The following is a 16,317-nucleotide window of genomic DNA, read 5'->3' on the forward strand; positions in this document are numbered from 1 at the left end:
ACAAAGACATGGATCTATATTCATAAACAACTTAGGATCAGATTTAAGTTAACCATACAAATGTAACTAACATCAATGATACAAAAGCATGGAGGAAAACTCAAATAGTTTTTATTGATAAACAAGAAAAGATCCAGGAGGAGTTACAATCGGTGGTTCCAACCCAGCATCAACCTCCCAGCAAAGAAGCCCCTCTTCACCTCAAACAAAGCATAAATCACCCAACAATCTGATGTTTGTCTCTAGAAACCAACAACATTTCCTTACAATATGCAAAATTCCAGCCTCTGGATCTCTGGGATGAGGGATCCATATATAGATATGTGTAAGGAGGATGAGTCAGCTTGTGATTTGATTAGTGTCTTCTCTCTGTCAGTTCTTGCTTCCACTTGGAGACTGAGGGCCTCTTACTCATCCTTGGTCGAATTCAGTGAGGCAAGTGTCACAGGAGAAGATTCTGGAAGCTTCCATTGCCTCTCCACCTCACGGAATGACACTGCCATTTGTCATTTCTCGCCCATCGCACCCTACAGAAGGGAGTTTTGAAATGCAACACACCCTCACAGTGTATTTAGGTGCAATGCAACGCACTTAGCCAGTGGAGCAGCTGAAATGATCCTGTTTTGACCAATTCTGAGTAGTTTCTGGTGGAGAACTTCTGGGAGAAGCAGTAATCTGTTGACCTTGTTCCTTTAGGGGTTAGAACAACACTTTTAGGGACTTAGGAGCCCTTGGTTTATGGACATTTCATGCTTAGTGTTGTAGGGCACAAAAATGTCTATAACACTCTCGAAGAAGCACTCTATTTTGTTATGGGTCATGTTTGATTGGTGCAAGCAGTTGTAAATTTCATTGAATCTGAAGAAATGTATTTTTGATGTGGCATTTGGTACTTTGATATGGAATATTATTTGCAAGGATGGTGTGTGAATAGACCTTGCTAAAGTTGCGGTGACTCTGAATATGTCGCCACCAAAAAGTGTTAAACAATTGTGGTCCACTTTGGGACATACAGGGTATTATCGAAGATTTATCTCCAACTATGCTTTAATTATTGTGCTACTGGAGAAGCTATTGAAGAAAGTTGAACACTTTATATGGATTTTTGAGTGTGATGATGCTTTTGATACTTTGAAAGAAAAACTCGCAAGTGCCCCAATACTAGTCTATCCAGATTGGAACAAAAAGTTTCATGTGCATATAAATGCATCTGGTATTGCTCTGGATATTATTCTGGCACAACCCGGTGAAGGTAACCTTGATCACCCCATTTATTTTGCTAGCAGAAAACTTTCTAATGCTGAAATAAATTATAGAACAACTGAGTGGGAGGCTCTCGCTATGGTATATTCACTTCAAAAGTTCAGGAATTATCTACTTGGGGGTCCTTTCAAGTTCTTCACTAATCACTCTACATTGAAGTATCTTGTTAACAAACTTGTTCTCGAAAGGAGAATTTGTAGATGGTTCTATTATTTTAAGATTTTTTATTTGAAGTTGTTTTCAATCTAGGTTGTACTGATGTGGTTCCAAATCACCTTTCTCGCTTGGAGTCTGGAGAAGCAGGAGCATCACATGATGATCAGATTATTTATGTTGACTTATTTAGAATTGAAGTTGTGTCGAATTATCTTGAAGGCATTACATTATTTTTAGCAACTCGAAAGTGCCCATATGACTATACTACTACGTAAAAGAAGCACTTGGTAGTGAAAGTTGCAAATAATCAGTTAATTGCAGGCCAATTGTACAAGATGGGACTTGACGATATCTTGCATAGATGTCTTCTTGACCATGAAAGGGAAAATCTCTTGTGGGAATGTTATTGTGGCATCATGGGAAGCCATATAGGAGGAAATTAAACTGCAAGGAAAGAACTTCAGGCTAGATTATGGTGGTCAACTCTCTTTAAAGACACCAAGGCATATTTTAAGAACTGCAATGTATGTCGGCGAGTTGGGAGGCCTTCCCATCGTGATGAACTTCCATTTCATCTAGTTAGAGCTCTGCAATCTTTTGAGAAGAGGTTTGTTGATTTTGTTGGACCAATAAACCCCCTTGCTCAACACTCACATGCTTGCTACATTATACTGCAACTGATTATCTGACACATTGAGCTGAAGCAACTTCTGTTAAAGATTGTACTACTAGTACTGCATCCAGGTTCATATTTGAAAATATGATTACCCGGTTTGGATGTCCAAGAAGTATTACAAGTGATCAGGGGTCGCACTTCATTAATGAAATTGTTTCCACTTTGTTGCGGGAATTCATGGTTCAACATAATAAAAATAGATCATATTATCCACAAGAAAATGGAACCATAGAAGCTTTCAATAAGATATTGGAAAAGGGACTTACTAAAGTATGTTCTACTAACTGGGATGACTGGGATGAACTAGTTCCTGCTACATTATGGGCCTATCGCACTACCATCAAATGCCTGCACAAATATAATCCCTTTCAGCTTGTATATGGCAGAGAGGTTATGGTACCTAGTGAAGTTATTATTCTAAATATGTTCATTGTGAAAGCCACCAAGATGTCTAATGATGATTATATCGCAAAGTGATTGCAAGAGCTATGGAAATTGGACAAGTATTGTTTTCTAGCGGATTTTCATTGGAATGTTGAGAAAGAAAGACATAAAGCCTGACACAATAGACATATCAAAAGGAATTATTTCTCTGTGGGAAACCAAGTGATGTTGTATGACTGTAAGTACCTTAAACATCCAGGAAGGTTATGAATGCACTAGTTAGGCCCTTTCATTGTTGCAGATATAAGAAAATATGGAGTCATCAAGCTCACACAGCTCGATGGAATTCTTCTACCTAGTTGGGTAAATGGTGCATGCCTAAAGCCCTACTATGGTTACTAAAATCATTTTGTTTTCCTACTCTTTGACAAGAGGGTACAAGCTTGGTTTAGGATTGAGTTAGTTGTGTCAGTTAGTTAGTTAGTCTAGTTGCATTAGTCATTTGTCTTATTTCTTAATTGTGACCCACCACAACTCATTATGGTTGGGGAGTTATATGTTGTCATTTATGTCATTTATTAAGCTATGTAATGTGATTCTTTTTAGTTATTGAGTTGTTTCCATCGTAACAGAAATTTTTTCATGATTTTGATTTTTGTTTTAAAGCCTAAATTAATTTTTAGGTATAATTTTCATCATGACATCCACGGGGTTTTCAAAAGATGGTGATCGGGTGCTTTGTTAAGGCACTCCTTGATGTGAAGTCACAGGTTCAATTCCCCTCCCCGATTGGGGTGATATGATGTATTGGACATGATGAAAATGTAGTCTTGCCAAGCTCACAAAAAAAAAAAGATTGTCATCATGCCATTTCCTTTTTGGGTTATTCACGTCATGTTTTGGGGATCTACGTCTGGGTTGTCATTAGTACTCGAATCGAGTTTGATCTTTTTAAGTGATTTTTTTAATACCGAACAATCAAGTCATTCATTTCCATACTGTAGCTTTTTCTATAAGTGTTTCTCATCGAAGTGTCATTGCTCATTTGTGTTTTCATAAACTTTGAAGTCTTTCACCTTGCCTTTTGCATCTGAACCCTATGTATCTAAATTTTGTCTCCATCCCCATGTTTAGTTTGTTGATAGTTGTCGATTATCTTCCATAAGCCGCTCTATTAAACTAGTCGTAACTTTTGACTTCTCAGATGATCACATTGAGCCTACAAAGGATATTTTTAGGATTCAAATATGAGAAGGTTGATCTGGTCGACAATTATTTTTATTATCCATCTCTTAGTATGGAATATTACATGTATTCCCTTGCGGATCCATTCGAAAAAACTGCTTTGAGGATCAAGCCGGAATTTTAACCTCTATCTAGGTCTACCATTATGAAATTACAGGATTTTCCTATATTCTATACTACAAGTGAAACCATGAGATGTACAATGTTCCTCATCATCCGTATATAGAATGGCTTGTTGTGTCTTGATCGAGAGTATATAATTTATGTTGATGACATTCAAAACCTTACAGGATTGTCCATGCATGGCCAAGGAATTTTAACAGCATTTTAAAGCACCTAAAAATGAGGCAAGAAGAAGGGTGATGATAATTTGTATGAAAAATTTGGCACTCGGTGCAACGGTCGTGGAGTTGTTATTGATCTTATCAATAATAGCACGGTCAAGTTTATGTGCTATATCATCATTGGAAAGGTTACAAGGAATTATACCAAGGGACAATGCACACTAAAAATTATTTATATCACGAAGTTTTGTGTACAAGATGTGTCGTTGAACTGGTGTAAGTTCCTGCTACATGAACTTTTTGAGGCATGAAAAAGATCTATACAAGAGGGCTACGTATATTATTTATGGGTATCTAGTAGTAACCATTTCGATGATGAAGTGGTGCACTCCTAAGGGGCATGATTTGGCAGAACTACCAAACGGTGAAGCTTTTTCCCTCACATATGTTCCATGGCGAACACGAGCTAACTCTGTAAATCGAGCATTCAATGAAAAGGCATTTGAAAAATGGCACAAAAATATGCTTGATGTTATCGTCATGATGATCAAGGTGCCCAAGTCCATTTTAGATAAATATGCATGCCAGATGTGATTTGGTATCAGCCACAAAAACACCTATGTCCATCCCAAGGTTGTCAATAAATACACATATAAGATGAAGGTGTTACCATATTATATGTCAGAGGAGGAATTCCATCATGAAGTTTTATCTTGGCAGGGAATCGAATTTATGTGGGCCTTTGAAGGTATTGTTTACTCTCTCAATGCGATGTAACCTCGTAGTTTGACTTTTGATGCTTCATCATCCCCCAAGAAGTATGCAGTTACTCTTGCATCTGATTTCCAACCCATGATGAAATGGCTTCAAGAATGTGTATCTTCTCTCCACAACATTGTTTCAAAGGTCAGATCCATGGTAAGTGTGTCTATTCGTACTTCCACTATACCTTATTTTGTTCCATATGTAGGTAATACGTTTAAACCTCTAGGACTTGCGTTTTTTTCTACCATACCTTTATCATTAGATCCTCCTACCATTGTAGGTATTGAACATTCCATTTCTTTACCTTCGTATTCCTTTTCTTTTGTGCAAGCAACATGTACAAAGGTTGCTTCCAAACGTTCTAAGCCTCTTGTTAGTTCTTCGACCATTGCTAAGGATCTTGAACCTGAAGATCCTATCCACGCCACCACAATTGTTGAAGAACATGTTCATTCCCAACCTATTACGTCTTCGATGCATTGTCTTGTGTCATCCCCTCACACCGCCACACCTTCTGAAACCATTTCCAATGGGCCTTTTCAGCACTCTGACCCTGAGAATACAACTAAAAATGTCACTGATATGGAGATAGTATCTGAGCTCAAGGATACAATAGAATATGAGTCAATTCCAAAGACAATCATTATACTACCAGTATGGACTTTTCCTGTCTCGCAATCAAAATCTATCATTGTTGTCGCCTTAGTACAACTCTATACGCTTAATCGGGATATAACATATTGTAAAGAAGCTTTGCACCTATTTGCACAATATCTTGATATTGTTCCCCTTCTTCCGTCTCATGTCATTGCCAAAATTAGAGAATACTTACAGCAAGAAAAAACTATTGATCCAGATACTTCGTCGCAAGGACAGTCTGAGAAATTTGTCGTAAGTGCCCAACCGTTGCAGGCTAATTTCATCCTTCCAACATCCTTTCTACCTTTGATCTTTTGAACTAGTCTTCGTAAAATCTTTTTCACTTTATTAGGGCTTCCTCAACTCAATTAGAATACGTTTCTACTATTGTTGACTCAAGGTACAATGAACTTGTCATTGTGCATGAAAAACAACAATAGAAACTCCTCAGTTTTGGTTAGGAATACAATCAGTTGCATCAGGACGATGAACAACTGACAAAGCAAGCTGAGAAGATTAGTTCCAAGCTCCAACATATGTGGTTGGTTGTTGTAGAGTTTGTTCCAAGTGCCCCAGAGGAATTCTCTTTATGTGAACCAGCACAGTGTCTTGAGTTTCTTGAAATCGCTTGTATAGGAATGGTTGTCGCAAACAAAGATTTGTGTAGTATTGTCGTCGACTTGAAAAAAATTATTTGAGACCCTACAACGCGATTCCAATAGAAAATTACTGGCACTGTTGAACAGGTATATAGTTCTAGAGACATGCGTAAACAATGTATTCGTGATTCCCAAGAGATATTTTTCCAATTCCAGTATTGGCTAAGGTTACTCTCTAAACATAACCATCCTCTAAATATGTTGGGAAAACAAATTAAATAGCTTATGGAACAATCCCTTGGAACTACAAATCTTTCGCAACACCAAAATTTATGAAATTAATTGATAATTAAATTGATCACTTAGAGGAGGAATCACATAAGGCCAAGAATTTACTACAGCATCTCCAACCCGCAGTTAAAGCCCAATTTATGCAACTTTGCAAGCTCGATCCTTATGCCAATACTTAGTGGAAAATGTTGCTAAGAAACTTGCTATAGAAGATACAAGCCAATTTGTTGATAAGTTTACTACCATGCTCACTACCTAGAACACTGTTGTGGAGGATTATAATAGTTTTAAAGCTCAAGCTTTGAAGACGGTTTCTAAGTTGGGTCCATTCTTTGAAGGAGAAGCCTCGAAATAGAGAAAAATAGTAGAGAAAAAGAGCATCGACAGTAGGTGTGCAACCACACAAAAGCTCAAAGATGTAGACAAAGGATTGACTCAAGGGCGAGTCAATAGATTGTGGTCGAGGCCTGTTGGGTCCTTCATTTTTTGAGAAGTTTTGATCAAAGTTTGGTCAAGCAAAGTCACAGAAATAATAAATATGAGTCAGAAAAGTAAATGGTAAAATAGGTCAGAAATTGGGACCAAAAAGGAAGAAAGAGGCAAACGGAGAAAAGAAGCAGTTACCTCGGGACTTGCCAAGGTCGTGGAAGAAGGATCGAGATGTTAATTTTGAAAGGATCAAGCGGAACTGGACCAAAAAAGTTGGATCTCATTAAAGGGGTCAAGGTTCGACCAAATCAAGTGAGCGTAGATCATAGTATAAAGGAAATCTATATAAAGTCGCATGGATTGAGTTGAAAAGAGATATAGATAAAGAGAGAAGTACCATGTCGTTGGTATGAGATTTGAAGTCCCTTTTGTAATGTGATGTAATCTAAGTTTCTTTTTGTCTAATATTAAGAGAGCTATGAGGATATTCTGAGCAGTTTCTACAAGATCTACATTGTAATGGTTCAATTCTTGTGATAATATAAAGGAGAAGGTTGTGGGGTTATTCTTATATGTCAAGAGAAATTCTCCTTGATTATTCTCCAGGTTAAGATGGATCTAGGTTGGTATAATATATATAGTTGACATGGAAAATAGTCGTTGATCAAGATAGCCATTGGAAGCTCTGCTCGGACTATTTAGCATGCATAGCTGGATCTGTTTCTTCAACTTGTCCTGACGATGAGCCACACTGGTTGGTTTGAAACGCGTTGACAAATGTCTCTCTTTATGTGATTTACGCCGAAGTTCTACTTTAAAAAAAAAGAAGTTTTATATACCTTGGCTGATATGGACTCCCTATATTATGCCTATGGACTGCAGATTGGTCTTCTTTTTGGGTAGCCTTATAAGGCACATCATTCTGGTCAAACAGCTTTTCTAAAGGAACCAGACCCTTAGGTATCTGATTGTTGGGCAGTTGGACAATGTTATCTTCACCAATTTTATTTCTAAGTCGGGGCTGGGGATTTTCTTACAAGGCTTCATTCTCTTGGTCGATTTGCATTTCAGAGAATTCATCAATAACTTGAAGAAACTTGTTTACCTCATCATCATCTTCAAAAACTTTCCAATGTTGAACATTATCAAGCAAGGATGGTCTGTATTTCATTTGAACTTCATAAACTAGTCTGGGAGGCATGGGAGGGATGAACATGCTAGCAGACACAGCAAGGGAATCAACAAGCTAATTTTTTACTCTAGGGATATATGAGATACAAAAATTATCAAACAACTCTTTGAGTCTCCATACCTCATCTCTATATGCTTTCAGCCTTGGGTGCTTCGCTTGAAAAGTTTTGTTCACTTGCTGAATGATAAGATCAGCATCTCCAAACACTTTTATGTCCCCGATTCTTCTATCTTTAGCTGCGTTAAGGCCCAATATCAGAGCCTCATACTCTGCTATATTGTTGGTGACTTGGAAAGCCAGCTTAAAAGACAGATGTGTGCTCTCTTGTTTTGGAGATATCAACACCACCCCTACTCCTGCAGTCTCCCTGGAACATGCCCCATCAAAGAACATTTCCCAAACCTAACTTCCTTGCTCTCTCTCGGCCTGATTCACTGGTTTCTTGATCTACATTGAGGCCTTTTGAGATTCTTCAATTTGGAGGATACATGCTCCAAAATCAGTGCCCACAGTGTAGATGGGACGATTAGAAGGATTCTTCTCATCACTAATGATGTAGGCCAGTTGTGCTTCTTTATACAATCTCCTGCTTTCCCCTCCAAAAACTGGGATAGTGGCATAAGATAAATCATTTTGTTATGTCCCACCTAGTCTCTTAATCCACCCTCTGGACAGAAACATGCCAAACTTAGGAGGGACATCTGCCACCACAATATCCATCATCATGCTCTTCATGGGCAGCGAAGTTAGGGTAATAGCTAAATCTTTGATTAATCCCATGCATTTTACTTTCCTTGAATCGAATGAGAATAAATCATGATATGGTCTAGTGATATCAAGGCCTAACTCTTCCATGACAGCTTTAGGCATCAAATTGTGGCTAGCCCCCGTATCTAGCAGGCAGTTATGGAGGGTTTTGTCATGAATGGTCAAGGAGACATAGAATGATGGGGAGCTATCATCAGCAGGTTCAGTCATTGGGCTAAGCACAACTGCAGGTTTATCATCTTGCAAATTGACATAGTCGGTGGGGGCTTGTATGGCTCTCAACTCAAGAGCATCAAGGATAGGCTTTCTAAAAACTTCACTCTTTACAAGTTCTATCATAGGCACAGCTATTTTTAACTTCTGGACTTCTGATTCAAAGTTGAAAGAGGAAGGAAACTTATCAGGAACTCATACCTCTTAAGCTGGTGCCTTGAGGATGGCTAGATCAACTGCTGGCCTCCTCTGTCTGATATTCTGTTGCTCTATTGGGACAGCGGCTTTTTGAGTAGGGTTCTCCTTAACATTATTTGCTTTTGACCTCAAATTATATCTCTTTTGTTCACTAGTTTGTAGAACAGCTTTCCTGTCCCACTCTTGACTGGTTTGGTCCTACGACAATGATTCTTCGTATGCAGCCAATGTTAAAAAGGCATCACTGCCTTTATCTTCCATACAATGAATCTCGTCCTCTTCTTCAAACTGCTCCTCCTCCATGACTACATTCTGGAAAGGAGCCTTAACTCTTTGCTCTTCATTTGCTTCTTTACCCCTTTGAATGATCTGCAATTGTTCATTTTCTCTTCTAAATGGATTTGGATTTCTTGGAGCAAATGTGTTTGGAAGCCTTGTTTTTCCAGAGCTCTGCTCAACCTTCAGCTTAGATATCTTAGCAGCCAATGACTCTATCATTTTAGTCATTTTGTATAATTTAGGCTCTGAAGATGAAGCAGAGGAAGAAGAAGCCTCACCTCTCTGCCTCCTTCTATCAGCATGACCTTTGAGCTTTTCTGTAGCCATGATATTAGATTCCACCTCTAGGGCTGCATCTTGCATTTCAGCTAGAGTGGCACATCTTCTTTCTCTTAAAAGTAGGCAGAAATTAGAGTCAAAATCATTGGCATAGGTGAGTTTGGCAGAGGTGGGGGTAGGCTTTACTTCAGCTGGTATCTTACTATACATACAATTGAACCTTTTATTAAAATCAGGCAAAGATTCCCCATTCTCCCTTTTCAGATTACCAAACTCCGTATGGTAATACAACAAGTCTTTTTTATCTCCCCAGTGCTTCAAAAATACATCATCTAATGCTTCAATGTATGCTATAGACCTAGGGGCCAATTCTCTGAACCACTTTCTAGCCTCTCCATCAAGGCTCTGGAAAAATATTCTCATCCACACATCATCCTCACTGATATCTAGGTTATCAGCATAACTATAAAAAGACTCAAGGTGTTCTTCAGTTGTTACTCCCTCTGTACTAGTGAACTTAGGCATGTATTTCTGATATTCTCCTGCACACATGGCATTCAAAGGAACAGGCAAAACCAAGGGTCCACACCTAGCATCTATAATTCTCTCCATCTTTGTGGGAGCTTGTTGGCTTGCCATGACTAGGGTAGGTGGAAGGATACTGGCAATTTGAATGGTAGGAAGCAATGAAATAGATGACAGAAATGAAGGAAAATGATGGACTGTATGGGAGACTTTCTTTGGACTAGAATCTAAAGGGGAACTAAATGAAAAAGGAGCTTTATGAACCTCTGCGGGTATTTCTTCACCAATAATGCTAGGCTCTATATCTTTAAACTGCACATGTTCAACTACAAGCCTTTCTTGCGGAGATACATAAAAAAATTTGGGCTTACCTAATCCTGATGCTCCTTTCTGCGATGTTTTCCTTTGCTTAACAATCTTCTCAGGTTCAAGAACTGGATCAGCTGGTGATTTCTGAGGATTTCTTCAGGTATGCCTCATGAATTGAGCCAGAACTGTAATGTGAAGTCGCCACCAGGTTGGTCCTCCAGTAGAGTCGCCAGATAAATGATTACAACTAGAAATGTGTCCAGACTTTGTCTATCATCAAAGTTGGAACTATGTCGTTCTCCCAGGGAAGTTGAGCTTCAATCTTCGATCCCCGGCAATGGCGCCAATTGATGTTATCACCCCAAGAAACTCTCCTAGGTTGTAGCTCGGAGATGCTCGGGAACATTACAAATTCAACTTATTGTTGCAAATGGATGAATGGGAGAAATGATGCTTGTTCAAGCCAGATAACCACTTCTACTTTGCTTGACTCCAGACATGCGTGAACACACCCAAACTACAAGGCTTTAGACCACCAATTACTCACATTTTAAGGATTAGGTGATTATGGAGAATACTGACCACACCAGCAGATGCACAGGACCCTGTGATGGCCGACTGCAACCAGTAAAGAAGTCTGCAAATCTATTCCCTAATGCACAGACAGGATGACAGCTCTCTGGCACTAAGTGAAAAGAAACCTGAATAACTCCTTCACTGATACATACAAGATTTTTAACACAGAGGTAGGATGACAGCTCCTCTAATGCTAAACATCAAGAGCTCAGAAATGTAGCATATCAAGCACAACTTGGAACAGAGGAAGAATGGAAAGTGAGCAATTAACAGCAAAAGAAGCTTGTATTAGCTGAAAATGAAGACGAGACACTGCAAGTGTCAAAATAGTTACAGTCTCCAGAAGTTGAACCTTACATCAAAATCTCAACCATCAACCCTGATTACATCTTGTTTCTGGGTATATATAGAGTTTCATTACAAAGGCACTTGGCCATTCTAAGTATGAAGGGGTCATAATTGACCACGAACCGCTTTAACTGCCTGATGGAGTCTCTGGTGCGTATGCTTGCTTCAGTGAATAAATCCAGTCTTCTCAGGTGCTCTGTTGTCCTCGCGGGCAGGTGGAATGTTGCATAGGATGGAATTCCATAACTGTTAAATGCATTCACCTGCTCGTGCTTCGTCCTTCTCATTCTCGGCCATATTGTTTGTTGAATGCGGTTGTTGAGGGACAAATGCATCAGGTACTAGTAGGCAGTTGTCTTCATCCTTCGGGTGCACAGAATGGTCAGGGCAAGTGGACTGCGTGGTGAGTGTACAAGCAGGACGGCGGAGCCATACCAGCCGTTGGATCGGGAGGATAGACGACGAGGATAAGCTGGCGGGGCTATCGGGAAAATTGAGGTGGCATGAATGTGAGCCGTTGGATCTAAGCGGGCAGATCCAACGGTCGTCGGGCGGTATAAACGCGTGGGTGTTAACGGGCGGGGACAAAGGACGGGCGGTAAGTGGTCTTGCTCGCACCAGCGTTGGGGTTGGGCGGTAAAGGTACAATGGCATGTGATACCACTTGGAGTGTGACGCGTGGCGGTGGGGAAAGGACGAAACCACTTTTCATCGCGTGTTATCGTCCTAGCGGTTTGAAGGTGCGGGGAGAGTGGCTGTCGTCCGATCGCGACGGAGATGATCGGATAGCGGGGAAACGATCGCGTAAGTTACTACAACGGGAGCCGTTAGATCGGGGTGGCGGAGATCAACGACTGGGGTCATGGTGAAGATTTTATGGAGGTGCGTGGTCGTATGGGCACAAGTTTTAATACCCAGGGCTTAAGAACAATGGTTTTTAATATGATTTTGACAATAAAAAGGTGAGAAATGGAGATGAAGGAAGGGTGAGAGAGTGAAGTAAAGGAGAAGGTGAAAATGAACAGTATAGGTCTCCTTTGAGCATAACCAAGGACTGAGCTTATTGCTGACTCTCAAAATATCAGAATATGTAGCAGGGCTAACAAGGACCATGTATTCTCCCAAGTAAATCTGAGAGGACATTTTGGGGATGAGGTATGAATATATAATTTGGTAATTAATTGGAAATGACCATGTCTTCTCCCAAGTAAATATGAGAGGACATTTTGGGGATGAGAGATGAATATATAAATTGGTAATTAATCGGAGAGGACTATGTCTTCTCAAAAGAGGTAAATTGGGAATAATAACAAAATATATATCAGTACTAAATTTACAGTTTCACCAATGTAGGTATGTACCAATATTTCTTGATAATTATAAGTCAATATTTTAAGGTGATTTAAACCTTAGTAAAATTTTCATGATAAGATTAAGTAGGCATTACACATTCCACTCGATCAAATATATAGTCTATTCCATTCCTTTAATCAACATAACACAACACAAATATTACCATATCACAATAGTTTCGATCCAAGATAAGGGTAATATATAATTGCGAGTTAAAGATAATCAGAGTATGAGTTTTCATCTCTAGTGTTGCTCTGCTACCAACAGGCCTGGACAGTACCCCGACAGAGTCACTTCAAGAACACAAGTGTTGCTTCACTGCCAACGAGCCTAGACAATAGCCCAACGAAGTCTCTTGCTTCTTCTCTCTATGAAGTAAGCCTTTCTCTTCTTAACCCTTTATTTTGTTTCATTTATAGAACTATGCTTAAGAACTTATTATTTTGTTGGGGCGAAAGAGGGATCCTAACTTATTGAGATCAGGCGAGGTTGCTCCTTCATAGAAGTATTATAAACCTTTGATGATGGTTTGCTCGTTATAGGTTTTCTCCTTACCTCTCTCTACTCAAATGGATAGGCAAGAAAAAAGTTATTCAATAAACAAAAATGGGTCTAGAAACAAAGATCCTAAATAGATGTAGGTTTCAAGATTATGCTTAAGGTTTCGCAACTACAGGGATCATATTTTCCATCCAAAATATCATCGATTTTTAAAATATGTAAATACCAACTTGAATAAGAAAGATAAGAAGTTAGCTAAGTACTACACATTAATACAATTCGTCGTTTCCCAAAAATTAGCCACATCATCTTGAAGCTCATAACCAACTTCCATGCATAGTCTTATTCAGATCAACAAAACATTGAGACAAGGAAAGATGGCAGATGAAACAAAAGTAAGTAATGCAATGCAAGGTAACTAAATGCAACCTAACCTAAACTAAACTAAGACCTAAAAAGATTGGGACTAAGTGAAATGGAATCTCCAATGCAACCATAAAAGTTTCTCCCTACCTTTGATTCAACATATATGGTCGTATATGACTGATACATCAATTACAACCAAAAAAATAAATAACAAAGACATTTGTACAGAGACTTGAAAGCATATAGTGCAAACACAATGGTGAGAAATTATTGCTTGCTCTACGTGACAAAAGACACCACAACAACACTGCTTCAACTCATGGTGATACAAAGCCTAATCAACTGCATGAATGGATTTGTCATGAGCTATGAGACTCAACATGCAAGATTCTTCTAGCCAATTTGTAACAAGGTCATAAAAACAACCACTCAAAAAACCTTGCGAAGTTAAGCTAATCATAAGCATATCTGCATGATATGCAAGATTAATATCTGAATGTGAATCACATACAGATTGGTAATATTTCGTGCTAGTGTGTGGGTCAAGCTCTTAAATGGATGAAGGAGAAATGTTAGACTGGAAGATTTGGTAACCATTAGGCTCACTCTTTGTTTCTGAATTCCCAACCAAAAAAATTCATGGGGAGGGATATATTGGTTGTATTCTAGGAGTATGATCCCATGAACATGAAGAAATAGGAAGAGAACTTTGAACATGAAGAAACCGGAAATCCATCAAAATTGAATTGTGATCCCATGAGATAATATTGACAATAATGCTTTGTAAGAAAATCTTAAACTAGCCAAATTCAAAAGTGTTGTTGGGATAGTGGGAACCTAACATAGCCATCACCATAGGCTGAAGTGCCCTGTCCTCTTGACAAGATTCTGAACTTTCAAAAGATGGAAACTTGAGCTAGGAGAACATGGTCAGCTGCTTGTTTGAAGAACATTTATCATCAATACACTCATCATAATTCAAATAAGAGTTAATTGAATCACAAGATTCATGGGATGCTTGATCTTCATTAGAAAGATTCTCTAGATTGTAACAAAAATATTTAATGATCAACATGTCATCTTCTTGAGTGGGAATATTTATACCTAAAAGAAACTCTTCGATGATCAGATCAAACTTGATTTGAAAATTCTGCAAATCCGAATCTTCCTGCGAAAATAAAGTTTCATCCATTAAAATTGGAAATTCGTCATTATGTAATTTGAGAGAAACAAGGTAATCATGACAATGTTTGACTAAGGGTTCAACTTGGTTAATGGGTTCAGAATGGACAAGTTGATTATCAAGACTATGAGATGGAAAAAAATAATCATTGTCTAGATAAAGAGAAGAGAGGAACGTTAACTCCTCATCAGAAGACTCATCAAGATTAGAAATAGTTGTTGAATGAAATTCATGGATTTGATTTCCCTATTTTATGATCTGTAAGGGTTCAAGACATTAAACATCAAAAGGAGGAGGAAAAGGAATGAAAGGGATACAAGATTCCTCCTCAAGATATTGAAATTATTTTTGAATAGGAACGTGTGGTGGATTTGATTCCGTAGATTTTATTGAAATCCTGACCAAGAATCAGAATTTTTCATCCAAAATTTCCCAATCCACATCTTCATCTAGAAACTCATAGCAAAGATGAAGGAACTTATCAACAAATTTTCCTAGGAATTCATTTGATTCCATCCTAAGCTGATTAATTTCATTAAGAACATCTTGATAGTCAAATTTGTCAAAGGCGCGACAAAGCTCGTTAATCAATTGTCTGAAAGAAAAGATAAAGGAAGTAGGTAACGAATAACACCACTTCTTGGCATGACCATCCAATGTCAGGGTAAACAACCTAGCAAGAATGTCTTCATAATAAACTTCGTTTTTAAAGTAGAATTGAACAAATTCAATCACAAAATCAAGAACAGTTGTTGGACCCTTGCCATCAAACTTTAGATGTGACAAGTTATGTAAGAATTTTACGGGGATTGAAAGATCTAAAGCTTCAGAAAAACACCTCGGGATTATGATATGGGATGAATCCATTTTAGATAAGAGATTCAAATAGACTTTATGGGCTCAGCTTGTCATCTGCCCCTCCTTCTAGTGCCAAAATGTTGACAGTGTTGGACACTACCAACATACATGGGATCTCCTCGATGTGAAGTCCCAATTAGACCTCACACCGTTCAGTATAGGAGTCCCATCCGGTTATATGGTTCATCCACCATTGCAAGTGACTTAGAAGTGTGCCTTGGCCACAACACATACATAAGAGATTGTAAACACAACTTTGGGGCAGCAAGTACGTAATTTTTGTGTGACACCAAATGTAGAGTGTAGAGGGAGCCTCCACGAACAAGAGAGAGATGCACCTCTAATAGGGAAAATATAATGTTATCTTAAGAGGGCCACAGGAGTGAAGAAGAATAACTTGTTGATCAACCTGCAAATTAGTTCACAAGATTAACAACAATCATGAAAGCATAACAACACTAATTCAACAAGATCCATATCCAAAGAAACAAAATAGTTTAGTATCTTTATTATGTATTACAAAAACATATATCGCAAACATATAAAGAACAATCTTACTACATCCATGATACATGCATGAAAGAGTGATGGCTCAAGGAGATTCTGATAATTAATGAAATATTCCAAGTACATCATTA

Source organism: Pinus tabuliformis, chromosome 8 (assembly GCF_031772625.1).
Source record: "Pinus tabuliformis cultivar Carrire ecotype Pingquan chromosome 8, CPIR1, whole genome shotgun sequence".
NCBI classification, from domain to species: domain Eukaryota; kingdom Viridiplantae; phylum Streptophyta; class Pinopsida; order Pinales; family Pinaceae; genus Pinus; species Pinus tabuliformis.